This window comes from Mastomys coucha, unplaced genomic scaffold (genome assembly GCF_008632895.1).
Source record: "Mastomys coucha isolate ucsf_1 unplaced genomic scaffold, UCSF_Mcou_1 pScaffold3, whole genome shotgun sequence".
Lineage (NCBI taxonomy): Eukaryota > Metazoa > Chordata > Mammalia > Rodentia > Muridae > Mastomys > Mastomys coucha.
This window is the reverse complement of record NW_022196909.1, coordinates 41,868,442-41,877,763: the sequence shown is the minus strand read 5'-3', so window position 1 is coordinate 41,877,763 and position 9,322 is coordinate 41,868,442.

Below are 9,322 nucleotides of genomic sequence, written 5' to 3'. Positions count from 1 at the left end.
TTATTTTTTATTTCACGTGGGTTCTCGGTGTCGCCTTTGGTCTTTGTGCTTGCTAAGAAGCACTTCAGGTACTATGCCATATCCTCAGCCTCCCTACTATAACTTTTCTTTTCTCTTCGAGACAGGGTTTCTCTGTGTAGCCCTGGCTGTCCTGGAATTCACTCTGTAGACCAAGCTGGCCTCAAACTCGCAGAGCTCCACCTGCCTCTGCCTCTGAGTACTTGGATTAAAGGGATGTATCACCATGCGTAGCTACCCTAGTGTCACTTTTCAAAATGTTTTTTTTTTTTTTTTAATTTTATTTCCAAGTATGTCCCAGTTTAGATGGTAAATTGCATCTCACTGAACTCACTGGTCGTAGATCCTTTGGTCAGACTCTAACTGCCATGCTGGGTAGACAGCCCCCATCACCAGTGACTTCTCTTAGGGATGACAAGCCTGGCAGAGGATTCTAGGAGCTACCTCATAAGACCCACAGCAGGGAACTAACCCACATTGATATTCCAGTCCTGGTTCAGGGGCTTAGCCCTCTTCTACCAGGACAGGGGGCAATGCCCCAAGACTTGGCAGCAAGGAAGGTGGACAGGCAGTGCCGGCCTTCCAAATACTGTCTGTCCAGTGCCACTCAGATGGGTCATGTGGTTCTCTGCTATCATATGCTTGTTGAGATTTGGCCTGTTGCTCTGTATTGCAATGCTAAATACTGTATCCCAAGGTCTAGATGCCTCCAGACAAGTGAATTTTCCCCTTGTACTAGCTTTTGTTGTGCAAACCTTGCTCCTTCATTTAAAACTATTGGTTGAATAAAGATGCTTACAGCCTGTAGCTGGGCAGAAGAGAGATAGGCGGGGTTTCAGTTCCCAGGGGGCTTGGGGTCTGAGGCAGAGAGAGGAGGAGGAGGAAGGAAGAAGGCTCCATGAGGTTGGTGACTCATGGGCCATGGCCATGAGGGTTGGCCTGGGAGTAGGAGCAGCCCAGGTGGAACATGACAAGTGATATCTCTGGATTATTGGCATGACATAGACAAATAGCAGAGAGGGCTAATATCTGCCCAGCTCAAATGCTATAAGGCTTATTATAAATATAAAGGTTTTGTGTCTTTTATTTGGGAACCAAGTGATCTAAGATGGAGTAGAAGCCCCCAAATAATATTCATCACAACACGGGCTCTGTAGTCCACCATGTGTGGCCAAGCTGGCCAGCTTCAGGGAAGGTTCTGCTGTTGCTTATACACTTATTGGTAGACACAGTGGCTGGTGCTCAGCTCTGAGGCAGAGTAGTGGACGTCAGCTTCAGACTCTAGACTCTAAACTAACTCTTCTCTAGCCATGTCATGAAATATACAAGGCCGGAGTGACTGACCAGGCCACATCCACTGGAAAGACATACCCAGCCAGGTCAGGCTTGGCCAAGGCCATGTGACTAGGCCTATGCCCTCCTTGGGCTAGCTCCTGAGTTTGTGTTTTCCTCTTTCTCCATTCATAGAAACCTCTAGAGGGTGGCAGGGATGAAGGCTGGACAGAAAACAGGAAAGGGGGAAGCAGATGGGGAGGCCAGGACTGAGCTGGAGGAAAGAGGGAACAATGTAAGAGGGGAGGGGAGGAAGAGGAGGAGGGGGAGGAAGGGGAGGATGAGATGCAGACAAGGCTGAGAATAGCTTCCGAGCACAATGAACTGTGTAACAATGCTGCCCCTGGGCTGGGCTGGGAAGGGCACGGGGCAGCTCCCTAGGCTCAGCTCACTGAGCCCTGGACTTCACAGCCCCTCGTTTTTCTCACCTTATAGCTCCTTCCAGTAACCCCAGATCTCCTCTTAAGTTGGGGGTAGAAACAGAGCTTTCCAGTATCCCCAGGGCACCCTAGTGACAGAGGGAGCTCTTTTCTTCATGGCCTGTCTTCCACTCAGAACTGTGCAAGAGAGTTCAGTTTTGATTTTTTTTTTAACTTTATTTTATATGCATTGGTATGAGGGTGTCAGATCCCCTGGAACTGGGGTTACAGACAGTTGTGGGCTGCCATGTGGGTGCTGGGAATTTAACCCGGGGCCTCTGGAAGAGCAGCCAGTGCTCTTAAACACAGAGCCATCTCTCCAACCCCAAGAGTTCAGTTTTTATGGGAAAATTCATTCATATTGCCTTCCTTAAAAAAAATACTAAGCATTTTTTTTTCTCCTTTGCTTGTTGTAATGTATTTCAGGTATCCGGAACTGTTGTTGCTATGCACATGTGTAATGTAAAGAATAGTAACATAAAAATTTCCCTCGAGCACTCTGCAGCTTCAATATAAGTTGTTTCAGATGTCCACGGTGGATGAGGCTTCCTTGTCTCCTTCCTGGTCTTCCTTGAAGACCCAGGCAGAGGAGTGAGGTGAGGCAGAGAAGCCCCAGGAGCAGCCCAGAAGCCTGCTGTGAATCCTGCTACCACCTAACCTCTGCACCTTAACCTAGACATTGATTCAGATATCTCATAGACCATGCTGGAAAGCCAAGTTAGGAGTGTCTGTAGTCCTGGTAGACCATTCTAAGAACATCTGTAGACTAGACTGAAAACATTTAATACACCATTCTGGAAACATCTGGTAGACTAGAATGAGGACATCTGGTAGATCAGGCTGGTGCCATCTGGTAGACCATTCTGGAAACATCTGAGAGACTACCGTAGATGCATCTGGTAGACAACTCTGGAGCCATCTGATAGATCATGCTAGAGAGCTATAGTAAACCACTCTGGAGACATCTGGTAGACCTCATCGGTGCCATCTAAGTATACTAAGGCTGGAGCCATCTGGTAGACCATTCTGGAAACATCTGAGAAACTACTGTAGACACATCTGGTAGACAACTCTGGAGCCATCTGATAGATCATGCTGGAGGCCTACCTATAGCAAACCACTCTGGAGCCATCTGGTAGAGCACAGTGAAACCATTTGATAGACCACTCTGGAAACATCTGGCAGACCTCATTGGTGCCATCTAAGTATACCAAGGCTGGAGATCTAATCTGTTCTATTCATCTGATATATTTTTATGCAACCCTGTATGTATGTGTATGTATGTATATGTACATATACATATGTGCATATATACATATATATGCATATCAGGTATATAAATCAAACACTTATTGATAATAAATCATAATATTTATAATTATTTGCTACACATATACTTTCACAATGTATTAACAAAAAATCAAATTTGGATTTTTTTCGGGGAGGGGGAGTCGAGACAGGGTTTCTCTGTATAACCCTGGCTGTCCTGGAACTCACTCTGTAGACCAGGCTGGCCTTGAACTCAGAAATCCGCCTATCTCTGCCTCCCAAGTGCTGGGATTAAAGGCATGCGCCACCACATCCCGGCAACACTGCCCAGGTTTAAATTTGGATATCAATGAGATGGATGTACTTGCTTATTTTTACATAAACAATTAAGTTTTCACTAAAAATTGAATACTCTAGTATGTAGCATCTTTAACATTTTTCAGAGTTGATTGATATTTTGATTTTATAATTGTCAATGCTTTATAGACATATGTAGAACAAAACAGCAGAAGTAATTTTAGGGCCGTTTTAGACAGCCAGGGCTATACAGAGAAACCCTGTCTCGAAAAAAAAACAACAAAAAAAAGAAGTTGTTGGAAATTTTGTTTTGAATTGAAGTTGATTTCTTAACCCTTTCCTTCCTTCTCCTCCTTCCTCTTTATTGATGGTTAGTAAATGTATAGATGGATTCCACTGGACAGGATACTATACCTCAATGTATAAGTAAAATATCTTTAGCTTGTGTATGTGTGTGTGCACATGCATGGCTAGCCTCAAACTCAGAAATCTGCCTGCTTCTGCCTCCCAAGTGCTGGGATTAAAGGGATGTGCCACCACTGCCCAGTGCCTTTCAATACTTTTGACCAATACATAGTGAAAAACTGTGTCCCTGGAGTCACTGAATTCAAATTCTTTTGTGTACAGTGTTTGACCTACAGTGGTATTCCTGAACTTCACCCAACCCACTGTGTGTACTAGTCCTCACACTGAAGCCCTTCTTTTGTGAATTTAACACAGCTTTTGTATTCTGCTGTGAATATTCCTGTCCATGTCTTTAGGGGACACGCATAGTTAAAGCTGTTGGATGTATTCCCGAGAGAAGGCTTTGGGGATCGGAATGCATGCATCATTTTGCTCGATATGGTCAATTTTCCAAAGTTCTGCTAATCCCCGCTCCTAGCAGCAGGAAGTGAACATCCCAGATGCTCATGTCCTTCCTGAGACTTGGCATCATCTTCCCTGCTCTTTCTGACAGTCCTCCTGATGAGTCAGAAAGGGATGTATCCATTTCTCATCACTGTGGGGAGTTTGGGTTTGGAAATAACTTTCTCACTCTGTTGCCATGGAAATCTGAACACAGCTTTCGATGGGGTTGGTCCTCGGGGGCCAGAATGATTCCTGTGTGGTTCACTGCTCCTGGAGTCACACAGGTCTCAGCATGCTCTGGAAACATGTGGAGGTGATACGATGTGTATGGATGCCCACATACATAGCCTACACCCACAATGGTGCCTTGCTGGATATCACTGTGGCCTCAGAGCTGTGTTCAGGTTGTTGGGTTCTAGCTAGGTGATGCTGCGAATCCATGCAGGGCTTGCCACTCACATCTGAGCCGATACTGGTAGAACCAGGAAAACTTGGGCATCTTTGTGAAGCTAGGTTGATTATGCACCTGGGGATCCATCTCTGGTTTTCTAGTCTATTCTCTTTTGCTCACTGGTGTTTCTACTACTCTTCCAATATTGCATTTCACTTATAGTCAACAACAAAATGTAAATTCATAGAGAAATATTGAAAATAAGTTGAACACATTCTCCAACATTTTTTTCCCTCCAATAGTGTGGGCTACCCTAGTCCATTGTATTTTTTACATAATTTATAAGCAGCATGCTGTTAGTTAGAAAACAAACTTACTTGAGTCTAATGTGGGTTTGTGTTAATTTCTACATCAATTTAAGAGAAGACAATTATTTTTATTTTTATTTATTTATTTTTGTTTTGTTTTGTTTTGAAACAGGGTTTCTCTGTATAACCTGGCTGTCCTGGAAGTCACTCTGTAGACCAGGCTGGCCTCGAACTTAGAAATCCGCCTACCTCTGCTTCCCAAGTGCTGGGATTAAAAGTATGTGCCACCACCGCTGGCTGAAAACAATTTTTTTTTTTCTGAGACAGGGTTTCTCTGTGTAGCCCTGGCTGTCCTGGAACTCACTCTGTAGACCAGGCTGGCCTGGAACTCAGAAATCTGCCTGCCTCTGTCTCCCAAATGCTGAAATTAAAGGCGTGTGCCACCATTGCCCGGCTCCTCATGAGCATTGTACCTGGGAGGATGCTGTTCATGGGTGGGATGTTCTTCATTTCTTGGAGGGCTGCGTTGATTTTATGTCCCACAGCTTTACCGAGTGGGGCTTTGGTAGGACCTTAATGCAGGTTTAGGTCATCTGAAAACACGTTATTCAGTGTCTTTCTTTCTTTCCCCAATGTGGGTGACTTTTTTTCTTTCTCTTACTTTCCCCTAACACTGCTTATAAATACTGTCTGGGTTTAAATTTTGAATTATTTGTTGTTGGCATCAAGGACTACATTTGTTTACTTATTTATTCTTGCCCTATACTTGCAATTTTTATAACTTCATTTATGTTTTTTTATTGTTTTTTGTTTTTTGTTTTGTTTTGTTTTTTTTTGTTTTGAGGCAAATTTTCTCTATGTAGCCTTGACTATCTATGAGCTCACTCTGTAGACCAGGCTGGACTTGAACTGAGAGATCCTCCTGCCTCTGCTTCCTAAGTATTGGAACTAAAAGTATGCACCAGGCTAGACTTAATAGCCAAATACACATACATACATACATACATACATACATACATACATACATACATACATATACACAGATATATATTTATGTATATTCCATAGAACATGCTATATACAACCCTGTCATATGTTCAATTTCCTTTCTAGTGTAGTCACTATGTTTCTTTTACCTCCTTGTGCTCAGTCAAGCCTTTTAAGATGGTGCAAGATGGTGCGGCATACAAATGACACGCTGCTGGGACCCCTGTCTTATGTTAAGGAGAAGGCACTTGGTTCTTCAACCTTAAGCATGAGGATGAGAATTTCCCATGGAAAGGCCAGCCCTTCCATTCATAGCTTGTTGGCGATTTTAGTGTTATTCAAAGGTCAAGTGGCCAGGTAGTGGTGGCACTCACCTTTAATCCCAGAACTTGGGAGGCAGAGGCAGGTGGATTTCTAAGTTCAAGGCCAGCCTGATCTACAGAGTGAGTTCCAAGACAGCCAGAGCTACACAGAGAAACCCTGCCTCGAAAAACCATAAGAAAAAAAAAGAAAAAGAAAGAAAAAACCCAACCAACAAACAAAAATTTTAAATGAGGCTGAGGATTTTGTCATGTTCTCTATCTAAATATTGGGAAATTTTCTATTATTTTCCTAATAAATCACAATGATTGGTTCATTCTACAGATTTATTGGACCCAAAATATCAAGTGCTTTTGAGGCATTTGGAATACTTTGAGCAAAACTGAGAAAATTTTCACTCTCTTTAGTGTAGTTGGAGTGTAGACAGAAAGCTCCATTAGGAAATCACGTGGCAGTTTTGAGAGGCTAAGTCCCACAGCTTGCCTCTTTCTCTCCTTCCCTCCCTCCCTCCCTCCCTCCTTCCCTTTCTCCCTCCCTCTCTCTCTCTCTTTCCCACCCCCACCTCCCACCATGCCCTACATTAAGGCAGTAGCTGTGGAAGCCTCTAGCCTACAAGCAACAATTTTGAGTCTGTTTGGTGGCCCCTCAGGAAAGATGTATGTGAATGATCAGCTGAAATGTTTCTGGGGAAGGGAGCTTCAGTCGGCTTTCCTGTCTGTGTGAATCTACTTGGTTCGGTGGCTGAGGGATTCTTCCCCATGTAAGGCACCAGAAAGGTTCCTCGTGATTTAATGCTCTGGTTTTCAAGTTTGATGGTCGTAGAAGCTTTTGTGACCTTGCAAACAGACAGATTCTCATCCCCCTGTCTCCTCTGGTGAGCTATGAGGTAACAACAGAGATGCCTGAAGATTGTTTGACACTCCTGACTGTATGGTTTGGGGACTTTGTGAATTTTTCCCTCATGTGAGGACTTTTCTTCTTCTTCTTCTTCTTCTTCTTCTTCTTCTTCTTCTTCTTCTTCTTCTTCTTCTTCTTCTTCTTCTCCTTCTTCTTCTTCTTCTTCTGAGACAGGGTTTCTCTGTGTAGCCCTGGCTGTCCTGGAACTCACTCTGTAGACCAGGCTGGCCTGGAACTCAGAAATCTGCCTGCCTCTGCCTCCTAAGTGCTGGGATTAAAGGTGTGCGCCACCACCGCCCGACGTGAGGACTTTCTTCATTGCTTATAAATAGAGACAGGCTTAAGAGGAGTTCTCTGGATTGGAGAGAAACTCTGGCTATATTTTCATAGGGATTTCTTGATTTAAAAAGAAATCCCAGCCAGCCAGTGGTGGCACACGCCTTTAATCTCAGCACTTGGGAGGCAGAGGCAGGTGAATTTCTGAGTTCGAGGCCAGCCTGGTCTACAGAGTGAGTTCCAGGACAGCCAGGGCTACACAGAGAATCCCTGCCTCGAAAAAAACTAAAATAAATAAATAAATAAATAAAAAAGAAAGAAACCCCTTTGGAGACTCTTCCTGAGACTTGGAATGCCTAGCCTTAGTCTTCTGGGGTTGTGTGGGTTGTAAAACAAAAACAAAACAACCCCGAAACACTTTCTTCAGGCTAAGACAGTCAGGATGGGTAGAAAACTATGGGATTTCCTTCACCAGGAATAGTGTTGTGCATATGAGTTGTTTCCCAGGTTGTCTTCTCCTCTCCCTCCTCTAACCCTCGTGCCCCGTCCTCCCTGTACTGCCCCCCTCCTCCCCCCTCCTCCTCCATTTTCCTCCGTCCCTCCTTTAATCCCTCTTTCTTTCTGTTTCTCGTTTTTGTTTTTGTTTTTGTTTTTTTTTTTGACAGGGTTTCTCTGTATAACCCTGGCTGTCCTGGAACTCACTCTGTAGACCAGGCTGACCTCGAACTCAGAAATCCGCCTGCCTCTGCCTCCCAAGTGCTGGGATTAAAGGCGTGGGCCACCACTTCCCAGCTGTTTTTGGTTTTTTGAAACAATGTTTCTCTTTGTAGACCTGGCTTCTTGGAACTTACTCTGTAGACCAGGCTGGACTCCTTGCCAGCCAGCTTCTACTTCTGAGTGCTTGGCTTAAAGGCTCTCTCACCATCATTGCCTAGGTTTTGTTTGTTTGTTTGTTTGTTTTCTGTCTGTTTGTTTGTGACAAGGAGTTTCTCTGTATTTCCCTGGCTATCCTGGAACTTGGCATTGGACTGGCCTTGAGCTCAGGGATCTGTCTGTCTCTGCCTCCTGAGTCCTGAGACTAAAGGTGTGAGCCACCATCACCCTGCTCATCTCCTGTCTCTAGAAAGTATCTTCGGGAGTTTAGAACAGTGTTCCTGTATCTTTTTCTGTTGAGACTTCTGCTGCCCGGACACATTCTCAGAAGAATGTACAGGCATGTGGAGACTATAGGACATTCCTAGTGCTGTCCCTCTTTTTCTTAGCATCTCTCACTGGCCTGAAAACTTTCTGATTATGCTAAGCTGGATGGCTAGTGAGCCCTGGGAAGCTGACCTGCCTCTGTCTCCCTCTCTGGGATTACGAATGTGTGCTACCGTGCCCAGATTTTGGTCTTCTTTTTTTTCTTCATATGGGTTCTGGGAATGGACTCAGGTTCTCATGTCACCAACTGAGCCGTCTCCCTAGATCCTCTTGTTTTTGCTTTATAGTCTTTTTTTTTTTAAAAAGATTTATTTATTATTATAAATGAGTACACAGAAGAGGGTATAAGATTTCATTATGAGTGGTTGTGAGCCACCATGTGGTTGCTGGGATTTGAACTTATGACCTTTGGAAGAGCAGTCAGTGCTCTTACCCACAGAGCCATCTCACCAGCCCTTTTTCTTTTTGTTTTTTTGAGACAGGGTTTCTCTGTATAGCCCTGGCTGTCCTGGAACTCACTCTGTAGACCCGGCTGGCCTTGAACTTAGAAATCTGCCTGCCTCTGCCTCCCAAGTGCTGGGATTAAAGGCATGTGCCACCATTGCCCGGCTATAGTCTTTTTCTTTAAGTTAATTTTATTTTATTTTTGAAACAGGCTTTCATGCATCTCAAGCTAACCTTAAACTCCTTTTGTAGCCAAGGATGACTTTGAATTTCTGCATATATATATATATATATATATATATATGTATGTATAT